The 17,537-nt window shown below is 35.3% G+C and overlaps 1 pseudogene; it reads left to right on the top strand.

Annotated features, from left to right (window-relative positions):
- LOC107566744 (formin-like protein 2) overlaps window positions 1-17,537 on the top strand; it is a 38,708-nt pseudogene that overhangs the window by 12,421 nt on the left and 8,750 nt on the right.

The raw sequence follows: 17,537 nt of genomic DNA, 5'->3' as shown, positions 1-17,537 counted from the left end.
TTTTATTTTTTTTTCAGTTTCAATTTTAATTATTTTATTACGTCAAGTTAAACTAATTGGAAATGAGAAACGCTGAACAGCTTGTAACACTCCAAAGAGAAAGGAAAACTTGAAATCGCCTCATATGACCCCTTTAACATCATGTCGAGAAGACGCTGTGAAAGTAAAATTGTTTTATTTTCACTTCGGAATGAAGAGGCTGCAAAGAATCAGTGGTTATTTTAATTTTTTTTTCTACTGTAACTCAGCAGTACAACCTCAGACTTGTTTGTGTTCCTTTGTGTTCCTGATGACTGCTTCTCTAATCTCGGGGAGCTTAGACCAATCACAACAGACTGGGCCATCTGACCAATCAGAGCAGAGTAGGCTCACGGAAAGGAGGGGTTTAAAGTGACTTAATCTTAGAACTGCTTTGAATGAATAGTTTGAGAATCGCTGGAAAATGAGGTGATATTAAATGCATTATTTGAGAAAGCAAAAGCGTTTTTTTGTTGTTTTTTTACTTTGCATGCATGTAAACTTATTGCAGGAGGCTCCCAAAACAATATTAGGAACCTTACAAATGCCATAATAGTGGCACTTTAGAAAGTCTATATAGTTTTTATAATTTTAATTTTTTTTCAGTTTCAATTTTAATTATTTTATTACGTCAAGTTAAACTAATTGGAATGCATAAAAACCCTTCATATTCATGACATGTGTCATGTCATGATTATGAAAGTGTCATGTCAGTCTTATGCACACCCCTTCAAGTAAAGTGTTACCGAGTGTTACCAGTGAAACTAATGTGATTTTCAGAGTTAACTAGTTTAAGCTACATCTCAAACAATGCAATATGGTTTTGCTGATATTACAATAAAACAGACAAAGGCCACTTATAAATGTAATGACCACATTATAAAGCTTTTTGTACGGTATGTTTACTATAAGACATCTTATAAGATATAGTAGGATATTGTGTAGATCTTAAACAATGCTCAAGATATGAGACATATAATACATTATAATTTAGGTAAATATGCTGTAACATGTTGTCCATCATGTGTCATAAATCATCATGCTTCATCATAAATTATTACCATAAATATGTAAGTATTATAATGTTTGTTATGATTATTCATGAGATTATACTTTTTAAGGCATTATGCATGCAGTATAATGCAGGCTTCATAGAAAGTGTTACCGAAGTTAAGGTTTTAGCCAAAAAAATATAACAAATTCAGATACCAAAGTACACATAGGAAATAAATAGGAAACAATAAATAGCTTCAATTTTAATTATGAAGCAGCTCTACAGAAGACAGTATAGTGGCATTATTGAGCTCAATTGAATTCAGTCATTCAGTGATCTTATTTGATAGTTATTAGAAGTAGAAAAAATATAACAAATTCAGATACCAAAGTACACATAGGAAATAAATAGGAAACAATAAATAGCTTCAATTTTAATTAATGAAGCAGCTCTACAGAAGACAGTATAGTGGCATTATTGAGCTCAATTGAATTCAGTCATTCAGTGATCTTATTTGATAGTTATTAGAAGTAGAGTTAAATTGATGCAATTCACTGAATATTAAATATCTTTTAAGCCCCTAATAAAAAATCCAGGGCCTTAAAAGCTCAAATAACATTTGTTCAGATTAATTATTATAAATATTTTAACAAAACTTCACATTTTATGTAAGCATCCCATTTCTAAACCCCAAATATTTGAAATATTACATTTATATGTGTAATTTCTTTAAGTCATTTTATTTTTTTCAAACTGACGTGCAAAACAAAATTACTTTCTGCTCTCTTAACATAAAACGTAGCTTGAAGCATCAACTTTTGCAACTTCACAGAGGATGTGTTTAAACGTGTGTGTGCTTGTGAAATCACCTGACAGATACGAGTCAGGAATTTTGTGTTCTGGATGAGCACAGTCACACATCCGGCTATACAGTATGACGAAGACATTACGCACATGCGATTCAGTACTCTCCGCAATGGCTTCTGGGTCTTTGTGATGTTCTGGACAAAAGAGATCGGAAGTTACAAGTCAAATGAGATTTTAGCAGACAGCCACCTTGTGAACACATTCACATGTAATCATTCCCACTCATGTCAGAGTTGAAAGACAAACCACATCACAGCGATGACGCAGCTGATTACTAATTCTCCTAGTAATCAGTGCAGGCTAGGGGTGTGTGATATTGACAAAAAATGATATCTCGATATTTTCTGGGATTTTGATAATTGAGTAATATTTCACTAAATGTGTTTTTATGCTGGTATCTTGGCTGCTTTAAGACTGTCATGGACATGCGACTCCCGAAGCTTTTCATATTCCTCATATTTTGTGTGGTGGTCAATTCACAGTAGTGACGGAATTTAACTTTTTCATTAAGGCCACTATTTGACACCTTAAATTAATTTCCAGATGCAGTTTTACCTTTTTAAGGGCATTTTTTTTCTAACCGTATTAGATTTATGCATCATATTTAATGGCAAATTCTTACATTTAATCAATAAATTAAATTAGAATAAGACAGCGGTTACTAATCAAAATAAAATCAGTATGCACTGCATAAGCAATATTTAGATATATTAAAATATTGTTTTATAAATAAAATTTTGAATATAGGAATATGAAAGGATTTTATGAAATGGTATTTTAAATATGAAACTAAAACCACCAGTAGGTGGCAGTTCGCTGTATTAACGAGTGAGTCATTGAGTCATTCATTCAGCTGATTCGTTCAAATGGCTAATTGATTCAGGAACGAAGCAGTTGACTTTCTTCATGAATGGATCAATGAATGATTCATTCATTCAGAAACAAAACACCTCTGCTGATGCACAACAGCTCTGTTGACTTTGTTTGGAATAATTTTCGTTTTGGCGAAATAGAGCAAAAAGCAGATTAACTCTCAATATTAACTTCTTGTTTATTGAACTGTTGTATAAAATCGCATTTGCAATCATGCTGATATACAGGAAAAACAGCAGACTTGATTGTGTTTTGCTTAACTATCTCGTACATCATATGATATATGAAGTATATCATTATACGATATACTGCGTTATATGAACTGCTTCAGGCTACATCATCCAGTGAAAGCGAATGTGTTTTTGTTTATTTTTTGCAAAGTGAATGGCATAGGCTACTTGATGCTTCCACATTGTTAAAAAACTGTCACAATACTGTATTATCATAGACAATACACACCTTTAGTGCAGATATGAGTGTGTTCATGTTCCTGTTTGTGTTGCTGAATGAGTTCTCAGAACTGAGCACAAACCATTCCCCCAGGCACTGCTGCTGACATATTGCATTATGTGTGTGTGTGTGTGTTTTCAGAAAATCACGCCCAGCTCGTCTTGTGACAGTCTTAAAAAGAACTGTGTGCCCTTTGTGTTAGTTTGAGTGTGTAAACATTTTCTAGTCTCTTTGCGAGCCTATGTTTCTCTATTTTTTCTGTTTTTTCATCTTGTGTGTTTGTATGCCCTTGTCGATCGGTAAGAGTGTGCATCTATTTTATACCTGCTTGTGTGTGTGTGTGTGTTCTTTGTGTGCATATGTTGCTGTGCGTCTCTGTTCTCACACATAAAAGCCTTTGGCTTGGGCCCGATGGCTGGCATGCATGTCAATGATGCTGCTGTTGTGTTGTGGAGGTGATATGTGTGCACAGAGCACTTTAACTGCTCTGAGACAATGCAAATCCTCACACATCACACACAGCAGATGCTGCTGACAGACCCAAACACAGCACTAGTAGCTGTGAGATATTGAATATTCCTGTGGTCCTGATCCCTCTGCCTTGATTCAGTCCTGTGAATCTACATCAGGATATGTCTCTAGGCTTGTGTTTACAAGAAGATGATGCATATTTCTCATGCTTATAACCATTTTAAACATCTTAATAAGTAGTTATTCCTTTAAAATAGTAAAAACCTTTTAAAAGAAAGAGCTACCTTTCAAAAGTTTGGGGTCAGTAAGATTTTTTGAAAGAAATCAATATTTTTATTTAGCAGGTATGCATGAAATTGACAGAAAAGACATTTGTAATTTCTATTTCATGTAAATGCTGTTCTTTTGAACTTTCAATTAATCAGAGAATCCGGGGAGTATCATGCTTACAAAAAAAAAAAAAAAAGTTTAACATTGATAATAATGACACTGAAGACTGGAATAATGGCTGCTGAATATTCATCTTTGCCATCATAGGAAAAAAATACATTAAAAATAAAACAAGTATTTTAAATTGTAATAAAATTTGATTTCTATTTTTACTGTATTTTTGATCAAATAAATGCATCCTTGGTGAACACTTCTTTCAAAACCATTAAAAAATCTTACAGATCCCAAACTTTTGATCGATTAGTGTATGCTATAGTTAAAACCCCATCCTCATGTTGTTCCAAACCTGTACAACTTTATTTCTTCTGTGGAAAACAAAGCAAGATATTTGGCAGAATGTCCAAGCTGCTCTTTTCCATGTGAAAGTGAATGTGAACAGCTCAGACATTCTGCGAAGCATCTCCTGGGTTCCACAGAAGAACTAGAGTCAAATGGGTTTGGAACAACATGAGGGTGAATAAATGATGACAGTATTTCCATATGTTGGATGAACTATTGATTTCATTGGTTAGTAAACTTCAGTTGTTGTTTTGCTCTCAGGTCTAATACATTACCCAGCCGGAGGACGTTGAAGAATTCCAGATTAGTATGTAAGAAAGACGACGTTCATGTGTGCATCATGTGCCTACGAGCCATCATGAACTACCAGGTAAACACTCACAGACCATTGAATCTATGTTAGCTTCTCATAGACTTTCCAGTCCTTCCAGATCACACAACACAATTCAAAATCAACAAAATTTGTGGGGCATGCTGGATGTGTTAAGTATTAAGTGCAAAGACTATGCAGTGTTTTATTTAATGTTTGATTGAAAACTTTTGAATTACTGTAGCAATTACTGTAATACTGGAATTTCTGTATAGTATGTAATACTGAATTTCTGTTGTACCTAAATACTAAATCTGCCTTAAAAAATTATTAAAGCACAATTGCATTTGTATAAATATATGTATAAAAGAGTAACACAAATTTTGTTTAAATGTTGTGTTAGAATTTGATAAGACAAAAAAAAAAACTGCATTGTTTTTTTGACTAGTTTCATAGATAACTTGTCAAATGTGATCTCCTAATTATTAAAAAAAAAAAATCCCCCAAAATTGTTGATAGCAAAAAAGAATCACACAAAATATTGTCCTGGTGGGACTTTGTTAAATCCAACCTCTAACACTCACAAACCTGTTGACATTAATAATATATTTTTATTAAAACAGCGAGGTCCAGCTGTTCAACAGGTTTCAGTTCATTAGTGAAGACATTGTACAGAAAACCCAAACACACACTCAGACAACACAACTGAATCATGTTTATGTGCAGATAATAAATCCTGAAGATCTTGCTATGTTTACTAATTAGCCCTCTCTCTGTCTTTCTCTCAGTATGGCTTCAACATGGTCATGTCTCACCCTCATGCTGTGAATGAAATTGCACTAAGTCTGAACAATAAGAATCCCAGGTAACCCATTGAGCTGGAGTAAATGTGTGTGTGTATCTCTGAAAGAGGGGGCACTTTCCCAGAATCCACCGCTTTTATTCATGTGGGTTGTGACTCCTCTTTCAGAGTCATAAATACTGGCAGCTACAACAACAGGCCCCTTAATCTCAGTGTGCGGTTGGAGGGGTTCTTTACTCCATCTGTGTAAATGTTGAGGAAATGTTGATTATTTTGTCTCTTATGCTCACCAAAGCTGCATTTATTTGATCAGAAATACAGTAAAAACAGTAATATTGTGAAATATTATTACAAGTGAAAACAACCATTTTCTATTTTAATATATTTTAAAATGTAATTCATTCCTGTAATTGATTCCTTCGTTCCAAACCTTTGAACTCAACTGTTGTGTAAATGCAAAAGAGAAAGTTTTCTCCCAAAATGTGCAGTAATAGCCTCCGTAATCATGTCTAAATGGATTTGATTTGTGTGATATTGCAGGACTAAAGCTCTGGTGCTGGAGCTGCTGGCTGCCGTGTGTCTGGTTCGAGGAGGTCATGAGATCATTCTCTCTGCCTTTGATCATTTTAAAGAGGTACATGCACACAAATGCTGTAAAATTGAATATATATACAGTATATTCAAAACCCAAAACCTCAACACCGTTTCAGATAATGAATTACCGAAGCACTGTTTTCAGTTTAAAAGCTGTACGAGACATGACAACGGATAATGCAATAAGTAAAGTAAATAGGTTTAGACAAACACCTGCTAAACACATTGTTATTGATTTGTTTATTAGAGGATCACAAGAGCTTCTGAATGTATTTGTATCTGTTGGGTCTGGGGAGGAGAGGGGATGAAAACAAATGAACTACTGTATCAAGTTGTTTTTGAAATAAAAATAAAAAAATCTTATTAGAGGCAAAAAGAGATTCTGCTGGCATCAAAATCTAATTTTCATTTTCTCTGGGCATTATTTGAATGTTCTCTCTCACCGCGTGTCTTTAATGCTTCGCAGGTGTGTTCAGAAGATCAGCGGTTTGAGAAACTCATGGAGCATTTCAAGAATGAAGATAATAACATCGACTTCATGGTATGAGTTACACCAACATCCAAATATACACATTTTTCATTTGCAATCACGTCTATTAATACTCTAAAACAATACAACACACTGTACCATTGATTGACACATTTGGCTATGAGATTTAAAGAAATGAAAACAAATAGCTTATTGCAGAAGAGACTCGTCTATTACTTAAGAGCTTCATTAAGCAGCGTTACAAGAAAATACCATCATATATTATAACATGACTTATAGCATTTAGCATATTAGTTGTGTGATATGATTTTACGACAACATAAAAAATATAAAAAACAATATAAAACGTGTCTAATAAGCCAACATGTTCAATATGCAGTATATATATATATATATTAGTGCTGTCAAACGATTAATCGTGATTAATCGCATCCAAAATAAAAGTTTTTGTTTACATTATACATGTATGTGTATTGTGTATATGTATTATGTATATATAAATGCACACACATTCAGTATATATTTTGAAAATATTTACATGTTTATACATTTATATATTCATATTCTTATATTTTATATTATATATAAATATATTTAATATATAATTTAATAATATAAATATATGCATGCATGCATGTGTTTGTATTTATATATACATAATAAATATACACAGTGTACACACATATATTATGTAAACAAAAACTTGTATTTTGGATGCGATTAATCGCGATTAATCGTTTGACAGCACTAATTATACACACACACACACACACACACACACACATATATATATATATATATATATATAGTGTGCATGTGTAGAATATGAATGATATGCATTTCTGCAGAAATAGAAATATGTAGTGCTTTCTATATGCTTTTGTTGTGTGCAGATCTTATTTTATTTATATAGCCTCAATCCAAAGCTATACAGGTAAATAATAAACAATAATAATTAAGATTTCTATTGCTATGGATTTAGCATTTCTATAGTTAAAACTCAGTTTTCTTCATCAATAAATCTATGAAATGTTTTCAGTTTTTTGGGGGGTTGGAATTTAGTATGGTGTATATTGTCTTGCAGGTTGCCTGCATGCAGTTCATAAATATTGTGGTTCATTCAGTGGAAGACATGAATTTCAGAGTGCACTTACAGTACGACTTCACCAAGCTGGGTTTGGACGAATATCTGGATGTGAGTAAACTTCAGAGCTGAGTCTTCTGATGCTAATGTTCAGTATCACTCTAACTGCTGAGTGAGCTGCAAGAGGATCCATCACTCTTCTCTCTCTGTCTCTGTCACTGTCTTTGAGTAGAAACTGAAGCACACCGAGAGTGATAAGCTGCATGTGCAGATTCAAGCATACCTGGATAATGTGTTCGATGTCGGGGCTCTGTTAGAGGACGCAGAGACCAAGAACGCAGCGCTGGAGAGAGTGGAGGAACTAGAGGAGAACATGTCTCATGTTAGTACTGTTTTTACATCATTTTACTCATTATAAATCAATAATGATATTATCCAGAAAAAACAATCAGTTAAGTTGCATATTCAGGAGTGCTTATCATTTAAGGCCTCTAGTTAAACAATGCACCACCTGCCCAACAACATGACCCTTACATGACCAGTATTGAGTTCAGCTGAAAGCCGTTAATGATAATGAAACCTTATAGGTCCACATCATACATGTAGCTTGACTTTTGACATTTTGTGACAGTTGGGCCATCTGGCCAAAGGATGACTTCCTGACCTGAGGTCATTTCCGCATTAGTGTGCCATTGATTTGTATAGTGTACTGGATAGTCAAGAATTCAGATGAATCAGGATTCAAGAATATTAATGTGAATCTGAAGTTAAATATTTATGCAACCCTGGCTGGAATCATTTGAGATTTTAGTGTTCATGTCTCAGCAGTTTAGAAAGCATGACTTATTTGTGATTGTGTCTTCATGACTCTTATGTTCTGTAGCTGGAGTCTCATTTCTTGTGGACTCTTGTTTGTGGTTTTCTAGCTGACAGAGAAGTTACAGGACACAGAGAATGAGGCGATGGCAAAAATCGTTGAGCTGGAGAAGCAACTCATGCAAAAAAATAAAGAGCTGGAGTCTGTTCGGGTAAATGATGCATCTTTACATCACTTCCTCTTGAGTTCTTCAGTTGACTGTATGGTATGGGTACTTCAAGTGTATGTTGTTAATCAATGCTGAAAAGTTCATTTCACAGTATCCATAGAATCTTCCTTTTAAAGTCAACACAAAATCCTAATGTACTTTTGTACCAGTGTTTACTGTACTTTCTCAAAACACATTCCTCAATGCTCATTGGTGTACATTATTCCAAAGAAACAAATGTTTGCCTTCATAGTATTTGATGAAAATGTCCAAACTGTCTCTGAAACAACTTTTCTTTTCCACTGATGTCACCTGAACCTAATTAGCTATTAATGTGAATCAATTAGTGCTGTCAAACGATTAATCGCGATTAATCACATCCAAAATACAAGTTTTTGTTTACATAATCTATGTGTGTGTGCTGTGTTTATTTATTATGTATATATATAAATACACACACATGCATGTATATATTTAAGAAAAATATGTTATGTTTATATATTAACTAGATTTATATATAATATAAATTGTATTGATATAAATACATGTAAATATTTTTAACATATATACTGTATGTGTGTGTATTTATATATAAATAATAAATATACACAGTACACACACATGTATTATGTAAACAAAAACTTTTATTTTGGATGCGATTAATCACAATTAATCGTTTGACAGCACTAGAATCAATCTTTGTATCATTTTTGTAACCAATTAGACATAAAATGTTTGGTAACACTTTACAATAAAGTTCCTCAGTTAATGTTAATTAATGCATTAACTAACATTAACAATGAGCAATGCATTTGTTAAAGTATTTGTTAATCTTTGTTAACGTTAAATTAATAAAAACTTAAACTGTTCATTGTTATTAACTAACATTAAAAGATATAACTTTGGATTTTAATAATGCATTAGTAAATGTTGCAATTATTATTAACTGAGATTAATAAATGCTTTACAAATATTTTTCATTGTTAGTTCATGTTAACTAATGTAGTTAACTAATTTAATCAAATGCAAACCTATTTTTAAAGTGTTGCCAAATAGTTTTACCCCCTGAGATTTTACGTAAATTTGTCAATAATTTAACGATACATTCACATATTCATGGCTCTCTGATGTGGGTTAGTAGTCAGATGTTGTGCATTTTTATAAAATTTATATACTCACTTAAATCCCAGCCTATGATAATCACAAAAAGCCATATTGAATTTTCAGTTTTATTTCTATTAATTAATTAGCCATCCGTCAACTCACAATCAGTTCCCTCACGAATCGCCAGGATTTTATAAACCCCAATCTGGGGAAACCCTGTTTTAACTCAAAACTCGTGCTCCCTGTGGTGACAGGAGGTGTATAAAGACGCCAGCTCTCAGGTACACACCCTGCGGCGGATGGTGAAGGAGAAGGACGAGACCATTCAGAAGCAGTGCAACCTGGAGAAAAAGATCCACGAGCTGGAGAAACAGGGAACCATCAAGATCCAGAAGAAAGCAGACGGGGACATTGCCATCCTGACGCCCCCTCCACAGGGGAACGGGCATCTGCCAGGGTCACAGGGTGTAGCTGGGGTGTCCGGTGAGGGCATGGTCAGTCACGGAGGTGTGGCTAACGGGGCGGCACAAGGCATGAGCATGTCTGATCCTCCCCCTCCTCCTATGCCGGCGACACGTAAGTCACCACCCCAGATTCTAAATACTGGACAAGGGTTTGACGTTAGCCAGGAAATGAATGTAATCAATTCTTATTTATGCTATTTGGAAGCAGATTTTCATTTCTGACCCTGACAGCCAGTCAGAATTTTGACTCTCGGCACAAGCCCTGGTCTATATTGATCAGAATCAGAATTAGAGAGGAAGAGAACATCTAATGTAGCCAGTATATAAAGTGACCTGCAGTTTGTTTGGTATGTGATGTTCAGGGGCGGGGAATCTGAAATTAGTTGTAACTCTAAAAGGATAGTGTAATATACATGTGCGATCACGAATATCTTAGGTGAATCCCACAAAGCCTTTCACGAAGTCAGTTTTTCAAAATAAATCAAATAAATATATGGCTAATGGAACCTATACTTTCTCCCTCTTTCCAGTAGCAAATGGTTCATGTGCTGCTCCAGCACCAGCTCCTCCTCCTCCTCCTCCACCTCCTCTCCCAGGCCCCGCTGTGGATATATCTGCCCCTATGCCCCCTCCACCGCCCCCCATGGCTCCTCCACTTCCAGGCTGCGGCTCTCCCACCGTCATCATGAACTCAGGACTGGCAGGTAATGAAACCTGCTCGACACTAAAGACAAAACCATAACAATCATATACAGTCATTCTCACACGCTCAAACTACAGTATACCAAACAGTATCTTAATCACTTAACCATCTTATCCATCCATCTTAAGAAGCCTGAAGTATGCTTTAGTTTGCATTTAAAGTTCACGTACTGTATAAAGTGCTCTATAAATAAAGGTGACTTGACTTGACATACATGCGGATCTCTGGAGTCTCCCCTCATAGACCACTGATAACGATCATAACAGCACAACTGTTTGTTAGGTTTCCTGTAAAAGGTTTAATGTCTGAACAAGCTCAAGAGAAACATGCTGAAGCCTGAGTCATAATCTCTTTGACTGTACAGTAGATCAGATAGAACAATAACATCAGATAAAAAAATAAATGGTAGTCATTTTCATCAACTAATTTATCAGTCCGCTTTATTCTCTATGTAGTATGCATAATGTTTCATATTGATTTGAATGAGGCTTTCAGGAGCAATGTTGCAGAATATGCTCATACAAATTTGGATACTTCCTATAAACCTATGCAGATTATCATTGCTGCTCAAGAAACATTTATTATTAATGTTGAAAACAATTATGCTGCTTAATATTTTTCAGGAAACCGATATTTTGATAAAGTTAAAATTAACTGCATTTATTTATTTTTTTGCAACATTATAAAAACATTTGCTGTCACTTTTGATCAATTCAATGCATCCTTGCTGAATAAAATACTCACTTATTTTAGAAAAAAAATACTGACCCCAAACGGTAGTCTACGTACTGTACATATTGCAGAGTGTACAGTGAATCTGAACAACTTTTTTTTTTTATTAAAGTCTTCAGCTGCTTTTTATTATTTAAAAAAACTGTGCTTTACATCACAGTTTGTTGGTAACTTCTCTCTTAAATTGATCTTTATCATTCCTTATGAAACAATCTGTATTTAGGATTCAGTGGTAATGCACTCTGGTAGGAAAAGGCCAATCAGATCTTTGGAATGGAGGTTGAGTTTTGTTTGCTCTTTAACTTCTTTCTCTCTGCTTATTTTTGCTCTACCTGTTGCGCCGCCATAGAGGGACCCATCAAACTGTACTGTAGGTTTTCTGTGTCATGTCGTGTGTGCTCAGTCTTGTGTGTGTGTGTGTGGGGGCATGGTATTTGAGTCTCTAAGAAAACACACTCGGTTCCTCTGTAATCTTGATCTGACAATGACTACGAAGCTGCATTGCTGGTTGTTCCTCTTGAAACTGAGCATGAAATTGGACGCTGTTTTACAGAACTTTTCCTTAGCGTTTAAAAACCAGAGAGGAACATTCTTTAGACCTTGCTTACAGAGGTCAGCAAATAACAGGACTCTAATGCCAACCAATGAGACCACATGTTCCATGAGACGTAAGCTCTTATTTCTACACTCCACAGTGGACAAAATCCCTCTTTCCAGAGCTCAAGCCATGAACCGCAACCTCATGGAAAACAAAACTACAATTCACATCGACTCCAGATCTATTTGTCATTAGGATGCCATTAAGAACTGCAGAACTCCAAGCAAACACAAACAGGTCTAGCAGTCCAGTGCAGTTTCAGCTAGAACAACTCGCAACATAAATACTTACTGCATGGTTTAGCATCTGAAAATGAAGATGTAAATAGTAGTATTGTAATTTTAAAGTTGTACTATACCATGTATATTATTTTATTAATCACTCATTGCTTATTTTATAGTACAAAAGAATTATTACAGTATTTTTATTTTTATTGTGCTTGATATTTTTATTTAATAATAATCACAATAAAAATTATAATTCTTTTCCCCAAATTGTTCATCCCTAAAAGGATGTTTTGCACGCAAGTCTTCAAAGTATGAAGTTGTTATACTAAAAAGCTTCAATTTATGAAATTACTTTTGATCAACTATGACCACATTCAACATTTTATTGTCCCTTTAAATAAATGAATGTGCATCGTAAGGCAGTAAGACTAAAAATGCCATGCCCGCTGTGTGAGTAAGTGATTGATTGTGTTGTGTTTGCATGTTGAAACAGTGTGCCGTGCCGTTACAGGCGATTGATCGTCAGAAAAGGCGATAGTTGCGTAAATTCAGGAATGTTTAACACACACTGAGAGTTTTATTCTCTTTGCTCTGGCCACACTTCCTGCATGGCCTGATATCACACCATCATATTACCCATAACCCTCAACTGAAAACTGCTCTCATTCTCTCTTCGTAACCTTTGACCAGAGATCAGTATTGTTGGATTTTGATTCAGCCTTAATCAAGCATGTTGAAATCTGTATTTGCTGTGAGTCAGAATCAGTCATTAAGAGTATTATTTTGGAAGTTTTTGACTCATTCTCCTACTGAGACGCTGTTTGAGTCACATCCTCATAATATGTAAACCCAAGAACAGCCATGAGCGTCTGTCTCATTGCCTAAACACACGGGACAATGATATTGCTCAGAGGTGCTCTTTCATAGTTTACGATTAAGTTTTCAGTCACGTTTCATCAATTTTGCCTAGTGTTTCTCCTAGTATTTATATAAATCAAAATAAACACAAATTGACATATGAATGTAGAGCCATAAAATGAATATGAAAAGCTCAGATCATTCTCTTGGAAGTATCTGATATCTTGACAAATCTGAGCGCGGTGTGAGACATTGTTGAGATCTTATTTGAAACTCTAGCGGAGACACATGAGATGTCCTTTTCTCAACATCTGAGAAGAGTCTCTATCTAAGCAAGTCTCCATTTACTCTCTATTCAATTTCAATGCTCTCAAAGAGAAACAGTTGAGACATTGGAGAGATCCCTTGCGTGCTTTAGCTTTTCTCTGTAATTCTCAGTCTCTCATTATCATAAAATCGCCTCATGTGTGATTTAGGATCAGAATATCCTGCCAACACAATCACATTGATCAGGATATGAGAGACTAGAGCTCTTTTAGGCTGAGAGTGTTCATGCTGACAGTATCAAAGGTCTCATGTTCACACATTCCCCCCTCACGTACCCTCACAAATGTGCACTGGACACGCTCAGATCTGTGCCTGCTGTTCACAAACCAGCTCCACATCACTCAGTAGACCAGACTGGATGTTTATTGTCCTGATGTTGTTGACATGTGCTTTCTGTCATGTTGTGTAGCTGTGAAGATCAAGAAACCCATCAAGACTAAGTTCCGGATGCCGGTGTTTAACTGGGTGGCACTAAAACCCAATCAGATCAACGGCACTGTGTTCAACGAGATCGATGACGAAAGAATACTGGAGGTGAGAGAGACTTAAACAACTTTGAAAAACGTTTTAAAACTTGACAAGATCATTTGTTTTGTTACAGCACAAAAGTCACATGAGTTACAAAAACAGTCGGTTATGTCTGTGAAGGTAAACAGCTGGGAAATAAATCACATGTTTATTTTAGATCTGTGTGGCAGCAGCAATATACATTAAATAAATCAATAAATCCACAGCTCTGTTGTCTCCTCTGAGGCTGGGACTCTAAATAGTGTTCTGTGCTCGTCTGTGCAGCCAAAGGCAGGACAGTTAGCATGTTTTGCTCAAACTTTCGTCATGGCATTAGAACTGGTACACTGTTGTCACTTGCGTAAACACAATAACAGTGCCGTGGGCGTAAACTTACAGATTAAAGGGTTAGTTCACCCAAAAATGAAAATGAGTCCATAAATTACTCACCCTCAAGTCATCCTAGGTGTATATGACTTTCTTCTTTCAGACGAATCCAGTCGGAGTTATATTAAAAATGTACTGCAAAATGCAACGCTGACCTCATATGTCATCCGTCCGGAACTGCTTCTGTGTACAACTGTTGGCGCAAGCTAGATTAAAGTAATTATTACGTATTGAATATGGATATTTTTCTTACAAAAATGCATCGATTCACTACAGAAGGCATTTGTTCACCCCCTGGAACCGTGTGAGACACTTTTTTAATGGATGGGCGCTTTTTATTTAACTTCTTTTGGACTGATGCACTGAAACACCCGCTGAGTGCCATTAAACAGCTTGAAAGATCAAAGACAATGTTTAATATAACTCCGACTGGATTCGTCTGAAAGAAGAAAGTCATATACACCTAGCATGACTTGAGGGTGAGTAATTTATGGGCTAATTTTCATTTTTGGGTGAACTAACCCTTTAAGGGGCGGTAATATTATAATGAGATCCCTTTGCCACGTCACTAGGGGAGCGAAATCAGACGCGCTCGTTTTTTTAGATGCTTGCAGAAAAAGGCTTACCAAAACAAAGTTACTGGGTTAATCTTTTTCACGTTTCCTTGGTTGGTAGATGCACCGGGGACCTGATTATAGCACTTAAAACCTGGAAAAGTCAGATTTTTATGATATGTCACCTTTAAAATATTTCTTGATTTGTAAGTTATTTTTTATGATTACTGCAGCCAACATAGAGGAGGTCGTCAGATTAATGAGGATAATGCTTTCATATGTGTGTGTGTGTGTGTGTGTAAGGCTTGACCTGCGGACGTTGCCGGTGGATTTCGTGGAGTGTTTGATGAGGTTCATTCCAACGGAAGCGGAGCTGAGAGTTCTCCGGCAGTATGAGAAAGAACGCAAACCTCTGGAGAACCTGACGAATGAGGATCGCTTCATGATCCAGTTCAGCAAGATCGAGCGTCTCATGCAGAAGATGACCATCATGGCATTCGTGGCCAATTTCACAGAGAGCATTCAGATGCTCACGCCGGTAAATCACTCAAACCCAGAGCTGCTCTAGCACACTGCCAGCACGTTTGGTCAAGAATTAAGCAGGATTTTCTGGTATTCGCTCAAAATCTCCCAAGCAAATTTAGATAACTAATCTAGACTTGCCCATGGATCTCCTCGTATTTCTATAATACCTGTTTCTTTTCCTCTCTTGAATTCTTTCATAACCCTTCTTCACATGATGCTTTCCATGAATAGAGGGCAAAACCATGTTTTCTTACAACTCAAAATTTGTTAAGAAAATGCTGATCGTTCAGCTCAAGCTAAGGTCAAACTAGTATATTAATTTGCAATGTCTAAATGCACTTGAAAACTATTTCATTGTTTTAGTGTTTTCATTGTTCTAGCAATTAACAGTGAATAAACATAAAAAATAATTATATATATATATATATATATATATATATATTATGCTCAAGAATTTAAGCTCAAGATAGTTTGGGACCAAATATTGTTTTGTAGTTACTGATGATCTTATATTTCTCATAAATTAAAGATAAATACTTAAATACTACTACTGTGCAATGATGCTTCTTGTAATAACGGCTGAGCTAGACAAGTGCAGTCAAGACTACAATATATGAAAAATTAAAAAAAATTAAAATAATGTTGCATACAGTTGAATTGGTGCATATGATATCACTTTAGATGTTTCCCACTTTACAATTTTTGATGTATTTGCCACAGTACATATTCATTTTTGTTAACGTTAGTTAATAAAAATACAACTGTATATTGTTAGATCAGGTTAGCTCAGGTTCATTATATAATATTAACAGAAACTACTTTTTATTTTAATTATGTATTAGTAATACTTTATAAGTGCTGAATTAACATTAATTAAGATGAAGAAATGCTGTAGAAGTATTTGTCAGGTAAACTAATGTAAAGTGCTACCCATTGTTTTACGTAGCTAGTTTTAATGAAGAATTGTATCATATTTGGACCTTTTGTACATGTTCTATTATTGTCTTTTGTTTTTGTCTCAACAGCAACTTCACGCCGTTATTGCCGCATCTGTCTCTATCAAGTCCTCACAAAAACTCAAGAAGATTCTGGAAGTAAGTGTTTCACTTCTGCTCTGATTCATTTTTCTCCAGACTGTGCGTGTCTTTATCGAGCGTGTGTTTCTCTCTCAGATCATCTTGGCTCTGGGAAACTACATGAACAGCAGTAAACGAGGAGCGGTGTACGGCTTCAAACTGCAGAGCTTAGACCTGGTACACTTTACGTAGTAAATGTACTCAAATATTGGTTGTTAAAGTTAAATCCTTATGAATTATGAATGCAGAAGAAAAAAACACCCCTCATTTACTATTTGATATTTATAGCATGCAAAGTGTGATATGACATTCAAACCACCATGATAGATTTTGAACATCATCCATAATCCAACACATTGTTTTTAATAATAATAATAATAAGGTAACACTTTACTTGAAGGGGTGTGCATAAGACTGACATGACACCTTCATAATCATGACATGACACATATCATGAATATGAAGGAGGTTTTATGCATGTTTATGACAACTGTCATTAAGTGTCATTCGCTCAGTTATGTCATTTTTAATGCAAATATGACAATATTTGACCTAACCCTAACCTAACCCTATACCCTTACCCTTACCCCTAACCATAGCCCATAACAAAGACATCTCAAACAATGTCATCTTTGCATTAAAAATGACATAACTGAGCGAATGACACTTAATGACAGTTGTCATAAACATGCATAAAAAAACCTTCATATTCATGACGTGTCATGTCATGATTATGAAGGTGTCATGCCAGTCTTATGCACACCCCTT

Source organism: Sinocyclocheilus grahami, unplaced genomic scaffold (genome assembly GCF_001515645.1).
Source record: "Sinocyclocheilus grahami isolate Dianchi unplaced genomic scaffold, SAMN03320097.WGS_v1.1 scaffold1098.1, whole genome shotgun sequence".
Lineage (NCBI taxonomy): Eukaryota > Metazoa > Chordata > Actinopteri > Cypriniformes > Cyprinidae > Sinocyclocheilus > Sinocyclocheilus grahami.
Note: the sequence above shows the minus strand (reverse complement) of the source record. Positions and strands in the feature narration are given on the sequence as shown.